Here is a 15,675-nt window from a genome sequence, read left to right as displayed (position 1 = left end):
CTCTTAAAGCTATGTATAAAGATCCGGTAGCACGAGTTGTGGTAATGGGAGAGAGGTCTGAGAATATAGTAATCAAGAGGGGGACGCGCCAAGGGTGCCCCTGCTCCCCAATTCTTTTTTCATTATACATCGACCCCCTTATCCAGAAGATATTAGGCTGTCCACGGATTAGCCCAGTGGTACTTATTGGATTTGTAAATTAAATATTAGCCTATGCCGACGATCTGGCGATTATAACTACGGATCCTCAGCAGGTGATGCCAGTACTGGCCCAATTGGCAAAGGACTTTGGTGGCCGATCAGGGTACTTACTAAATGAAGGGGAAGACACAAATAATCTGTAGAAAAAACATTGTTAAATCTGATGCTAGATTTGTGGATTCGGCGGTTTACCTAGGGGTGAGAGTTAATGCCTCAGTCAATAAGATCGTTGTAGATAACTATCTTCCACTCATTAAAACAAAAGAAGCCGATTTGAAAAGAATAGACGTGTTACATCTTTCACTGATAGGGAGGGTAAACGTTTTAAAAATGACAATGTTTGCCAAAGTTTTGTATTTATTTCGGGCTATACCGCTTTTAATTGAGGAGAAAGTAATTAAAAGTCTGGAATTAATTTTTATAAGGTTTATTTGGCAGTAAGGGAAGGTCAGGTGCTATTAATTTCATGTCACTCCCACTGGAAAGGGGCGGGTTGGCCATGCCAAACCTCAGGCTTTATCATTGGACCTGCCTTTTGACATAAATGACTATCCTTTTTCAACCAGATGCTAACCCGGTTGTCGAAAATGGGGATATTCAGAGCCCTGCCTCTATTTTTGAGCTGTTACAGGGGAGAAAGGCTATTGGTTTATTGATGTGTGAAGTTGACCGCAGGTACTATAAGAAGGCCCGGCTTAAGATTTTGGAAGGGGCGTGGGGGACCTGGAAGGCGATGCTAAAGTTTCTTAATATTTCAAAGATAAACCCATACCTCCATCTGTGGAACTCTAGTCTCTTTCCTCAACTAGGTACTGATAGGAACTCTCTGGTTTGGAAGGAGTATGGAGTTAAGACTTTGGGAGATATTGTGGCGGGAGATGAAATACTGGGGTTTGAAGTAATTCAGCAGAAGTTTGGTATCACTCCTAACCATTGGTTTCTGTATGGTCAGATTGGACGAACCTTGTCGGCTCTCAGGCCTAAGATCTTGCTGACTGCAGGTAATCCACTGGTTGATTTCTTAGTAAAAGGGGGCAAGAAGATCAGAGTAGTATATAATCATCTTCTGTTGGGAATTCAAGATGATCTGGAGAAGGTTGAATCAGCTTTAGCATCTAAGTTGGTAAATCCTGATGTTGATCTGGATCTAGCCCTACTTCTGAATAAGAAAATATTTCGGTCCTCAAACTTGAGGGCCGAGCATTACAAAACATTGTTTAATCTTTATCATACTCCAGCGAAGCTATTTGCTTGGGGGGTTAGGGAGGACGATAGATGTCCCAGATGTAAGATTGGCCCAGCAGACTTATTACATATGTTTTACCAATGTGATTTGTTAGTTCCTATTCGGAAAGAGATTATAAAATTTTGGGAGGGGCTGCTAGGTCATAAAATCGATCTATCCCCTACCCTGATGTTATTAGGCACGGATAATAAGGTGAAGCTGGGGAAAGATGTAGAAGCCTTTGTTTTTATCTCGGTAGCGGTACTCTGGATCCTCATCTCATCGGGATGGAAAAATACCACCGCTCCCTCATTCCAAATGTGGCTTGCAAGATTATTGGGAATGCATAATATAGAGTTGTGTCTATATGAACAGAAGGGCAAAAAAACTCGGGAAATGGGTAGTAAGTATATGGGCACCTCTTAAAAAGTGGAGGGAAGCAAGACTATAACGGTATTTTAAATTATTGTATACCAAATGCTTACATTAACTGTTGAATCTTTTTAAATATCATTTTAGGTTCTTTTAGTCATGAGATGATTTTTATGGAATGTATACTTTCATCATCCGACTTGCGCTTTTAATTCTATAATTGCTCTGAATTGGAATTTGTACAGTATAGTTGTTTTTTGTATCCTTTTCATTTTTAAGGAACAATGAAATTGTATCTGTCTTTTTTTTAATGCACCGGGAAATCTCAATAAAGATATATTTTTTAAAATAAATAAATAAATAGAAATAATTTGCTGCTTATCTGTTTGTGTAAGGTATTTTTGAGTTACGTACTGTTCAACGTATTTGTAAATAGTGTTACAATAAATTAGAAGAAAACAAAATACCAGCTAAAGCTGTCCATATTGACTTAGAATGTGTTGCTATACCTCCTAAACTTACAGATTTAAACACGTATGAAGCCATCCCTATACAATCTGTGCACCATTTTCAGGCTATAATTCATATGCAGCCTAAGACAGGTAAGCTGCCTGCAACAGATCTACAAAGAGGTTTAAAAGGAAGAGTTGTGTATTTACCTTTAGATTTAAAGAAAAATGTTGAAACTGTTGGTGTAGAAAGAGAGGATACTGAACCTGTAGTAATTCTTGTTAATGGTGTACCCACAAAGAGTCTAAAAATATAGCAAGAGTTAGTATATATCACGAAAGTCCAAAAGGCTACAGTATATCTGGTGCAAAACAATATTTACTATAAAATTGTAAATGTAGAAGAACAATAAATGACTTTAGAAGATGAAACACATAATTCAAGTGGACAAATAGAAAAAGTGAGCAATTCAAGAAAAGAAGAAATGTATTAACATTATACTATACACCTTCTACATTCAAAAGAACTGATAAGAGATACTATTGAATTGTTCCAGATGAAAAAAGCAAAAGAACCTCCCATGAGTGTGTGGGAAACAAGTTTAGAACCTCGTTGTTTTCCACAGCTGTTCCCTACTGGAAAAGGTGGACGATATGATGAACGACCAGTTGAGATTCTAGTTTCAGAATAACATACTTTACAACTGTAAACAGAAGAACCAAGATTTCCTCAGTGTATTCCATAAATGTTACATCTTTTGTTCCATTCACCTACACTGTGGTCAGCAGAGCTCACAATTTAAATTGAGACATGATATTTATTACAGAGAGAATTGTACTCTATATCCTCGAACTTTGTTAAGAGGAAGTGACTGAAAACATTCCTTGATGTCTGTGCTGACTACTGTCTTCAATGTACACTACAGATAGCAGGGCTCACAATTCACTTTAAGTTGCGATTGCAGATAACGCAGTCCAGTCGGCAACCGTCATTTCTTCCAGTGTGGCTCGCCCTCACCATGCATCATCGCCGGCTGTGCAGATGCTAAATGCTTCTGATGCCCCTATCTCAGTGCAGCACAATGCATGGACCCTTTATGATACAATATTTTGTGTATAATTTCACATCTGTTGTCCTACCTCAGTGTACCACAAGTCATCATGAACCCTTTACAATAGAATCTTTTCTGTATTATTTCACATCTGGTGTCTGTACCTTAGTGCAGCACAAATCATTGACCCTTTATGATTGAATCTCTGTGTCTGATCTACTTTTGTACTTGTTGCCAGCCCCAACATTCCCAGAGGGTTGGCTTACAATCACCCCACATGCATCCACCACAGAGATCACTGGACACGTGCCCGTACCCAGTTCCACTATCTATCAGTGTCTGTGTGTTCATTATGTATGCAGCATGCTGCCTCTGGGCCTTACTACATTACATAGTGCTCTGGACAGGGTATGCAACCATCTTACCTTTGAAAGTAGGTTAAAACTTTAGTTATGTAACTTAGTCTCAGTCATTGTACAAGTATGTACGTAGATACTGGAACATTAGTGTACTGCAAGGCCAGTGTATTGTGAATTTATAAATCCACGCGGATTGGCGGAGTGATTGTATAAGTACATATGTTAGTGCAGCCTAACATCGAAAATGAGCTTCTTTCTAATTGGCTGCCCTCCATGTGCCAAAAACTGAAACTTCAAAGTTCATATCTCTGTATTGCTACAGCTGCAACACTCCACTGAATGTGCAATAAACATTCATATCCACAGAGATGTCTCATGTCCACCATCTTTCTTGTGTGGAACTATGGATGAATGTAGGGTTAGTGATTCCAAGAACCTTCCATTTTGGCCATGTTGTGGGACTTGGCTCACAGAGGGACACTTTAGCTTTTGCAACCCGGGTGGTGGCAGCACTCCAACACGGACACTCTCATCCCGGCTTGTCAGATTCTTTAAACTTTTGATAGCCCAAAGCCAACCAAGAAGTAGCCCAAAGTCGCCCAATATTGCTACTTTAAGGAAGGACGGGCAGGGACAGCGTCAAGCAGGCGGTGAATGCATTGGAATTGATGTTGCAGCAGGCTTCCAAGTAAATATTTGATTAATAAAGCGCTTTAACATTCTACTTTGCTGGAGCGCTGTATATATATGTATAATCTGGCAACTAGCACAAACAAAAATATTACCGCACAACCAGGAAAAATATAGCCCAATTGTGTGTGATTTACCTCAATCTGGCAACACTGCCCACATCAGTTGATTTCTCATAGAGCTCATGACGGAGCCACGCTCATAGCTCCGCAGTCATTCTCCACAGCCTCATGCTGGATTGGCATACGCCAGGCCAGCCCACTCCGCTTATGCTTACAGAAAAGGACAACAACGCTACATGGCCCAGATTTTCCTTGTAGTGATCTGTTGGTCACATGTCTAGTTGTTAATGTACCACACAGTGTTGCCAGAGTTTTTAAGCATTCCCTAGCCCAAATCCAACCAAAAAGTTGCTCATAATAGCCCAATATTGCTAACCATGGGAGTAGTTCGCATAGTAGCGCTACACGTAGCCATGCGAATGCACTTCACACTATGCGAGCTACATGCACTGCGTAGTGCACTGCGCAAAATGCTGTTCGCACTGATTGCACAGTGCTGGATGCTTGTCCGCACTGGGCAATCAGTGAAAACAACATCTTGCACAGTGCAAGTGGTCGTTTTCTGCTGCTCAAGTAGATTTCTACTCCAGCGGCAGCTTTATCAACGCGGACTGGTAGTTTCTCATTGCGAGCGGTCGCGAGCATGTGTGACCACTCGCAATGAGAAACCTGACATTCCCGTGTTGAGAATCTCGCCAGGAGGTTTATTTTCCACGCTCACGATCAGCAACTTGATGTTGCTGATCGCAAACGAGGAAAAAGTCTCGCCGGGATGTCATTTTGCCCTCTTGCGATCACCAACTTGACATTGAGGACCGCGAGCAAGCAGAAATTTACAGCTACGCTACGCGTTTGCACTGTGCTACGTGCAATTTGTGTAGTGCAAAGTAGCGCAAACTTCACAAACTACGCAAGCTTACCATAGTATTTCGCCCAGGGTTAAATATTGCTACTTTAAGGAAGAATGGCCAGGGACAGGGTCAAGCAGGCGGTGAATGCTTTGGAATTGATGATGCAGCAGGCGGTCAAGTAAATCTTTGTCTAGTAAAGAGCTTTAACATACTACTTTGCTGGAGAGCTGTATATATATTTATAAACTGGCAACTAGCGCAAGACAAAATTTTACTGCACAACCGGAAAAAATATAGCCCAATTGTGCATGATGTAGCCCAATCTGGCAACACTGATGCCACAGCCACTCCCTTACGGCTGGTATACACCCACACCACACCCATCCAGCACTGGCAGCACAGGAAACATGACCCTACTAATAAAAAAGACAGAACGCACGTGCTCTATGCCATTTTAGAGTTGCTCAGACCACATGCACTGCGGCTGGCACAGTTAAACTGCCACGATGATGGCCCGTCCCAGTGGTCTGGACACCTCATGTTTTGTGTGCTCTGCTGCACCTCAGTGTAGACCTGAACCCCACAGCGAGAGGCTACCGCACATGCGTGGCCTCACTTGTCACTGAGTTAGTAGCACCTCAAACACTGAGAGGGTGTACAACCTGCAATGATGATAGGCGCATTAGTATGTCCTCTGCCATGGCGATATCATGACTCAGTACCAAATGTGAGACCTGTTAGTTTACAGAATATGGAGTGTGCCCTGTCCGCAAAAAGATTAGCAGTGAGGCCTGGGTGCGCAGCATTGGGCAGATACCTCCAGGCGGTGGAACTGGATGGGGTACAACAGCCTGGATGCAGAAACCCCCACAGCGATTTCGGTATACACAGTTGTATATACTCTGCCATTACTAATTCTGTACTATCTTTCAGATGTGGGAGCTTTAGAGTTATACTATGTCACGACACGTGGTTGGAGACAGAGAGTGGCGTAAAGGTGAGCTGTGACGGTTTTGTACACAGTGTGGGCACTCAGTGTCCTGCCTCATCTCTTCCTTTCTCTCCCTCACACTCTTTCTCTCTCCCTCTTCCTCTTACACTGTTTATCTCTTTCTATCTCTCTTTCTCTCTCTCTCACTCTTCCTGTGTTTTTCTGTTCCTCTTTCTCACACTCTTTCTCTCTTCCTCTCTCTCACTCTTTCACTCTCTCTTTGTCTTTCTCACTCTTTCTCTCTGTCTTCCTTTCACTTTCTTTCTTTCTTTTTCTCTCTCGCTTCCTCTCACTCTCACTGTTTCTCTCTTTCTCTCAGTCTTCTGTTCACTCTTTATTTCCCTCTCTCTCTCTCTCTTCCTCTCTCCTTTGATGGATGTATGATGCACAATTTCATCTTGATTTTTATCTAACAGGCTGTGATTCACAAATATACGTTCCCCACACCCTCAAAACCACCAGAGCTGAACGTGCATACAATCTGCAATGATGCATGGTCATACTCAACGCCTGAGAAAGTTGCTTCAGCACGTTGTGGACCCTCTTACACACATGCTGGTGGTGAAAGGTGAGCAGAGAGACTTCTTTCTGTAGCACTGGATAGTGTGCAGCAGCCCGAGCGCACAGACACCTCCGATCAGTGGGAGTGGATGGGGTGCAGCAGCCTGAATGCGGATTGGCAAAACCGAAAAATACACATGTGCAGTTGTATGTACTCTGCAATTAGTAATTCTATACTCTCTTTCAGATCACTAAACTTGAGGGTGCACTATGTCCCGGCACATGGTTGGAGACACAGCGGTGGCACAAAGGTGAACTGCAAATATTTTCTCCAGTGTCAATACTCCCTCTCCATCTCTTCCTTTCTTTCTCACACTTTCTTTCTTTCTCTGTCTCTTCTTCTCCCTCTCATTCTTTTGTTCTCTCTTCCTCTCTCTCACTCTTTTGCTCTCTACCTCTCTCTCACTCGTTCTCTCTCTTTCACTATCTCACGCTTTCTCTCTTTGTCTCTCTTCCTCTCTCACTCTTTCTCTCTTCCTCTCTCACTCTTTCTCTCTCTTTGCCCCTCTCTCTCTCTTTCTCTCTCTCTCTCTTTCTCTCTCTCACACTCTTTCTTTCTTCTCCCTCTCTCTCACTCTTTCTTTCTTTCTTTCACTTTCTCCTTTGGTGGGCGCGTGACGCACCATCTTACCTTTCTTTTTGTCTTGCAGGTTGTGATTCACAAATGGTTCAGCAATGACACGCCATGGCTGTACATAGTTTTATTTGTTGTTGTTTTGTTTTAATAAAATGTTTTATATGTAAATCGATACATCACTATGATTCTTTAACATTATTTGTCCAAACTCACAAGCATCTTCTTATTAATGGTTCACAGAGGGGCACTTGCGGGCCCACGAAGGTTGTTGGGGGTATGCTGGTGATCTGCGAAAAGGGTGCGTTACCTGCTAATGTGGGGAAACACAGCGTGAAAGGGGTATCTCTCACAGACAGAGTTCCAGTATGTTTTCCGAAATGCCTCAGACAGAGGCCAGCTGATGTACTGAATCACAAAATGGCTTTACAATGCTGCTATAGTGTGACTTATTAACAATTTGCACCCAGGCTTGCAGAGGGACAACTGCAGCCTGTGGGCTCGACTCACAGAGGCAGAACTACGGGCCGTCCGCTCCCAAAGAAACAGCAGCGTAGTAGCACGCAAACGTAGAGGCACAGCAGTGTACTAACTCGCAAAGGTAGAGAACTGCGTTCCGATGGACTGGCTTCTAAAGGCATAGCTGCAAAGTGGTGATGTTGGGCAGAGGGAGTGTGAAAGGTTTATCTTCCTACTGGTGTCCTGAAGTGGAAGTCGTGCTGCCTGGCGCTCACCTGTTTCTCCTTTATTGTTAATAAATCTTAAACCTTCACTGTGTCCATATCATCATTACACAGAGCTCTGGTATGTTAAATTGCATCCGGTATCTTTCTTTTATATTTTCACTTGATGCGAGGCACACGATGGCTGCTAACACTTCCTGGTTTGAAGTGTTAGCAGTTAATCAGAGGACACTTCCTGCTTTGAAGTGTTAGCAAGCAATCAGAGGCAAGCTCGTGCTCTGGAGTTAGACACCGACCAGATATATATATATATTTATCTCGACGGGGCAAACTGTCTCGCATTTGACCGCCCCAGTTTCACATCCAACCTGGGAGGAGGGGCGCTGCAGTTAAGCGGGGACACAGGACTGGCACCGCGATGTTCGTCGTCCTTCAACCACCCCGCCCTCCTGCCAGGGCACAAAACTACATTTTTTTCCACCCCCCCACACCAGCTACCTGACATTGCCGAGACTGTGCATGCTGGGATTTGGAGTCCGCAAAACTCAAAACGGACTGTCATTCGCTGTGCTGATCGCATTAGGGGGAGGGAACTCAGTGCCTACAGACATTTACTCACAGGAGGAGTTCAATGGGGAATGGTTTGTTAAGGAGGAAGGCGTTGAAGAAGGCGTTTAAGCCGAAATGCATTCGCCAATACCGGGACCTCTGAAATAAACGGCTGCTTGTTCCCTACTCCCCGTGTGGCCTCACATCTTTTCTTTTGGAAGGTGTGCAAGTGATATATATATATATATATATATATATATATATATATATATATATATATATATATATATATATATATATATATATATATATATATATATATATATATATATATATCTATATATATCAGGAACTGCCCAATGTTGTGAAATCACCTAACGGTGACGGTAAATATTACCGCCAAGTATTCCCAAGGACTTCGAGTTGAAATATACAGTGATTCAAAGTCGGATAAGAGTGAAGTAACAGGCTTTGAGAAAGTCTTACAATCATGGAGGATGAGGAGGAAAGAAAAAGAGAAGCAGCAACGCTTTTTGCACGAGCACCCGGAAAAAACACCAAAACTATACCTATGGACAAAGTCGAAGCAAGTCCATTGAATGCAAAACTGCGTAAATACGAAAAATTAAAAAAACAGGAGAGTTCCCGCTGGTGGGAAGCAACATCACTTCAAGACTATGTAGAAAAAGAGATGGTGCCCCGCGGTTTAAGAATCTACATTACGCCCTCCCATGAATCTCCCAAACCAAAAATGCTAGAAGATTGGGCAAAGAACTCGGCGACCAGTTCTAAGAACATGCTGTGCATTCTAATCCAATATGCATGGGAGGAAAGGGAGGATATCCTACAAGAACTGAAAGATTTGGAGAATTAATTTTCTGAGAATCCAGACCAGGAGACTATTACTCGATTCAAAAATGATCTGAAATCAAGACTCAAAAAATATGAGGATGATATAAAATACCGGAAACAAAGAAAATTACACAGGGACTGCGGGGATTATGAGAGTGGGCGTATCCTCACCTATAGCCCAAAATATGATTATCTCTACAATCAACAAGGAGCAGAAACTAAAAACCCAACATTACCCGCAATTGAACCAACCCCAGTGACTCCAGGAGTCACAAGTGATTCAGATACTGATGCATCTAGAGTGACCGGGAGCACCTCCACGGACGTAGAAGACATTATAGTAACCAAAAAACAGGCGTCTTTTTTAGACGAATTCCGAGTGCTGAGAACCAGACGCAAAAAAGAAGCAGATCAAATTCAACAGTCCACATTTCAAACAAAAAATACGACAAGAGGCCGACCAAGGGGAAGAGCAAGAGGCAAAGCAGATCACGCCAGAGAAGGCTCAAGTTCAAGCAGAGGGGAAGAAAAGAAACAGAAACCCATGGGAAACAAAAAAAAGGTTTACCAGAAAAGAAAATAATCATGGATGCTGACACGGTAAATAAGACCATTATTAATCTCTCATCTAGGGATTTGACATTTAAAGAAAAAGAAACTTTATGTCTGGGTTTGACTTTTTGCCCCACAGAACTGTTTGACTATGCCGAAACCAGGACAGACATTTTTAAATTCATTCGGAAATTGAAACTTTCAAAATGGCATATGCTGGGCAATAAAAAGGGAAATCCTCAAAACTTTGATGAGGAAACTACTGGATCCCATATATTAAGAATAGAGGACATCAGTATGTTGAACACTGTGTACTCATTGGGCGGGATCAGATCTGAGGAGGGAGAAGAGGAGAACCAAGGGTTTGAGATTGATGACACAAGAATAGATATGGCTGCTAAAACACCGTTCAAGCCTAAATCTGTCTTCTGTCCCATCATGCCCCATGACTCTATTGATACGTTTCAGGATGTGGTTAATAAGGAATTGATCAAATTGAAACATACATACTACAAACAACCACACAAGAATTCCAATCTATCACAAACACAGAGAGAATTTATTCTATCATTGGCAGAAGATAGGAATGTGGTTCTAAGACCCTCGGACAAGGGGGGTAATGTGGGTCTGTGGAGAAGAGATTTATATATAAAGGAAGCTCTGAGACAACTAGAAACGGGGGCTTTCTACTGTAAAAGCAATACCAATGCTTACCACGAGAGTATCATGGAAACCTGGGGAAATCTCACGGAATGGCAAAATGAAGGTCTTGTTACATGGCAAGAGTTTAAATTCCTAAAAAAAGACTATCCCAAATTACCTATCTTCTACCTGCTGCCCAAGGTCCATAAAGACCCAGTTGCTCCCCCTGGAAGACCCATAATATCCTCTATTGGAAGTGTCAATGAAAATGTATCTAAATACATCGACCACTTCCTGAGAGAATATGCTTGTAAATTACCCTCCTATATCAAGGATACAACCGATTTTCTTAACAAAATCAATGACTTAGAATGGGTAGAGGGCTCTCTGCTCATTACCCTGGACGTTAGTGCTCTATATACCATCATAGACCACGTCCAGGGTATGGAAGCAAGTTATCACTACCTCTAGACCAGAAACATATGCTACCTAGACCACACAAGAATGATCATGGACATGATGAAAATGTGCCTACGAAATAATTATTTCATGTTTGATGGGGACATTTTCAAACAAGTCCGCGGTGTGGCTATGGGTTCGGCCTTTGCACCGAGCTTTGCCAACCTCTTCCTGGGTAAATGGGAGGAGAAAATAAGAGATGATGCCCAGCTGAATGAATATTTTGCGAAAGTAGGTACTTGGATCAGGTACATTGATGACCTGTTTGTTGTTTGGTACGGTACCCGCAGTGAAGCTGAAAACTTTGTTGAAAAACTAAACATCAATGGTTACAATATACATCTCACGAGTAACATCAGTGAAGAATGTGTAGAGTTTCTAGATACAGAAATCAAAGTTAGTCAAGGTAATCTTACAACAAGGCTTCACAGGAAGGAGACTGCGGGCAACAGTTTGCTGCATGCTCTCAGTGCCCACCCTGATCCATTAAAATGGAGCATTCCCTTCGGCGAACTACTCAGGGCCAGAAGAAACTGCAGTAATCCGGAGGGATTTACTGCGGAACAAACCACCATGATATCAAGATTTCGGGAAAGGGGATATCCCGAGTGGGTACTCAAAAAAGCAGTCTCTAAAGTCTCAGAAATCGATAGAACCAATGCTCTTCTACCCAAAAACAAAATGAAGGAAGGAGAAGAGGGGGTACAGACTAGAATAATTACCACATTCAACAATGAATCCAAGAGGATTCACAAAATACTTGCAGACAACTGGTCCATCCTTAAGTCAGATAACATCATTGGGGCACAAATAAGGGAGAGACCTAGTATCACCTACAAGCGAGGACGGAATCTCCGTGATATCTTGGTAAAGGGAGATATCACTGAGAAAAGGAAACATGTGCAAGGTCTCAAGGGGTTCTACCCTTGTGGACATTGCCGAGCATGTATGGCCAGTGTTATGGTTAAACAAGTACATATACCAGGTAATCCAAAACCAAAAGAAATCAAACAATTCCTGACTTGCAATTCCACATATGTAGTGTACATACTGGAATGTCCCTGCAACAAGAAGTATGTGGGGAGTACCATATGCATGGCCAAGAAAAGAGTACAGGAACATCTCAGAGCCATTACACATACGGACACGAAATACCCCATTGCAAGACATTTCTCTGAATACCATCAATCGAACAACTCTTTATTGAAATACTATATAGTGGAACAGGTAAATATTGGAAACAGAGGGGGTAACCGTCTGTTAGCACTCAGAAAACGGGAATCAAGGTGGATCCTGGATGTCGAGACTAGATTCCCTGGTGGCCATAACCTTGATGAGGAACTGGCAACTCACTTATATACATGATGAGGCAATTTGGAGTATACATATGCTGGTAGTTGATGTAATGTAAATCATTGAATTATCCTGTAGACTGATCTGTCCGACTATTATCACTGTATGTACATATCTTTTAGTGCAATAAGATTTTACTTTCACTTTTATTATATTGTTTTTTTAGGACACGAGAGAACTTCCCTTCACTGAAACACTATACTGGGCCCGACCTTTGTTGACCTCTCTCCTCCTTTTAATTTATGAATTGGGTATCACTTATATATTTTTGCACTTTTTGAGCACTAGACTGCGCAATAGTTATGGCATTGGCAAGACCACTGACAAACTGAACAAAAAATTGTGTACAAACTAAAGGTCGCGTTGGTGAGATATATATCCATGTTAAATATCATATTGTACATGATGATAATGAGGGCACTAGACCGCATAAATTGTAATTCCATTTTCAGGAACTCTTAGCATAAAAATGTGGGGTCGTACATTAAGTAGATTGTACTAACCTCTGAACCATACCACTGAGTAATGGCGGACAGTCTTGTGAGCAAGTGTGCCAATCCCTAATGAGGAATATCAAGCATATGATGATACATTGATGGTACTAAACCGAATAAAATGTAGTTCATGGCCTGTGAGGGTAATTGCAAAAGCACATTTGCAATAGTTAAAACAAAAACAAATACATGTTGGTAATGTTACGAGATCACATAATTATGAAAACATTTTATGTGGTAAAAGATCTGTCTCATTGTCAAGGTGGTCTACTTATTCACAAACTTGTTTTGGAGGGTGTAGGCTGTGTCTATCAACAGTCTATCACCACTCAAAGATGGCCGACACCAATACATTCTAAGTCACATGACGGTTGTAAGTGTACACCCTTGTTTATGTTGTTAGTGGTTTCCTTTAGTTACAAAAATGCCTGTATACATCGAAGCATTGTGTGATCAAGACACTGCATAGTGTTGAAAAGCGTAGCGTAATTTGGGAATAAACAACCTTTTTCATCAAGAATCTGTCTCTGAGTGCGTACTTGCTTTGTAAAAGCACCTTTGGAGTATTAGAAGTAATGGCTTGGGTTCGCCGCCGCTGTACGCCACCTGACAATGGGAGAAATGGTCTCAGAAGGACCCAACCTGTTTGGATATATATATATATATATATATATATATGTACGCGAATTCCAAACACTACCTCCGATCCTAAACTCGGAACGGCGAAGCACACAGGAGATGGACCACCAGGATAATTACAGGTTTTCTTTATTGCATTTCTCAGCTGGGTTGAAGGGCAAGACGCGTTTCGGGCTGAAACAGCCCTTGTTCACATATATATATTTGTCCACCAAAATGTCCTCGATAGGAATGCGCTCTTCTCACAGCTGGTGCGTGTGTCGAGGTCGGACAAAACCTCGTAATAATCCTTCACCAAGGCCGCCAGCAAATACACACGCACTCCACAGACATTGGTTTTAACGATTTATTTCGCTCATAGCACCGTGATCAAGCCCTGACGGGTGCACGAGACTTAGGCTCTGCCCGGATATCAAAACTGTTATTTTTCCAACTTCTCAGCAGCTACTAAACGGATTTACACCATTTCAAAAAAAGGTCACTTTTTGATCCAAGCTCTACCTTTTTGCCAAATTTGGGGTAATTTTTTTCAGTAGTTTCGGCTGTAGCCCTGCACAAAGTTCCAGTGGGAAATTGATTTTTTCACTCTTATTTTTTGAATTTCTCAAAAACTACCAAATGGATTTACACTATTTAAAAAAAAAAGTCGCTTTCTTAACCAAGCTCTACTTTTCGGCCAAATTTTGGGTAATTCCTTCAGCAGTTCAGGCCGTAGCTTGTCGCAAAATTTCTTATGGAAATTAACATGGGGAAAACCTTTTTTGGGACCCCTTTTTTCTCAGTCCCCACTTGACGAATCACCCCCAAACTTTCAGGACAGGAGCTGTTATTAGCAAATAAAAAAATGCTTTTCCTATGGAAACCAGGTTTTAACTATAACTACCTACTGGCGACCGCCAGTAGGTAATATATATATATATAAAAATATATATATATATAGCTAGGACGGGTTTCCCTCGAAGGAGCACCGACGGGCTGGGAACACTCAGCATTACTTGGGTCGCAAAGGAGATATGCTTTGGGAAGCGTTTCTTTGAAAATCCCGCTTAGATCTTTAATCTGAAGGTGCAGGAGCTGCAAAATGTATTCGGGATACCACTTGCCCACCCGCAACTCACGATTAATGGTGGCGTGAGAACGAAGGAGACGGCTCTCCGGGGCTGCGAGGCGGCGCGATCGGCGGGTCGCGTGAGGAGGAGCTGGTCGGAGGTCCGCACGGTGCCCGGCGCCTATACTGCGCCTATACATTGAAGGTACCGGTGGGAGCGGGGGAAGACAGCTGCGCGACTGCGGTAAAGACCGGGGACGGCCGGCAGAAGACCCGGGCTATTGGCTACATGAGTCCCCGGCGCTGGGGGTGCTTGCAGGCCGAGGCACTGCGGAGTGCCGCGTTGGAGGACTGGTGGCTGGGGACACTGTGATCGCTTTCTCCCCTGCCCTCCGCCTTGCTGAATGATGTGGTGCTGCGGGGGGGACACCTGATTATTGTGTTGGAGACCTGAGGACCGGAGAACCGTTCCCCCCCTATCCCCCGGGACACACTTCCTATTGTGCGCTCAGCACTTATCAGGGCGCCATTTCGGGGACAACTGCTGAGGGTGCTTGCACCACCGAGAGCCCTGGGACACCCTGACGTGCAGGGCCCGATACCACACTCTGTTGCAGGCCGAGTGGGGCGTCGCATTGCTGCTAGTCAGGCAGTTGAGCTGCTCACGGCCACGGACACTTGCCCCATACGGTACTGCACAATAGGGACATAACGCTGAGTGAGCGACCGTTTGAACAGCGTAATTCAAGTACTGCAGCTGGGCCCCCACCCCCCTCCCCTGAGAGCGTGCTGTCCCTTGGCTGCTCTGGTGCCCGACTCCTGCTGAACAGAACTGCTAAAGTGCACATTATGTTGTGGTGAATATAGGGAGACTATCCTGCTGTCGTTGCGACGCAGCCGACATAAGGGGGGTCTTTAACACTCGGGGGCTGAACAGCAAGCTTCTACCTTGCTTGCAGCGCAGAGGAACATCGCGCCTACATTCACCCACTCTCCCCTGCTGCCGCACTTGCATCC

Source organism: Lissotriton helveticus, chromosome 10, assembly GCF_964261635.1.
Source record: "Lissotriton helveticus chromosome 10, aLisHel1.1, whole genome shotgun sequence".
Lineage (NCBI taxonomy): Eukaryota > Metazoa > Chordata > Amphibia > Caudata > Salamandridae > Lissotriton > Lissotriton helveticus.
The sequence above is the reverse complement of the archived record's forward strand: the minus strand, read 5'-3'. Positions refer to the sequence as shown.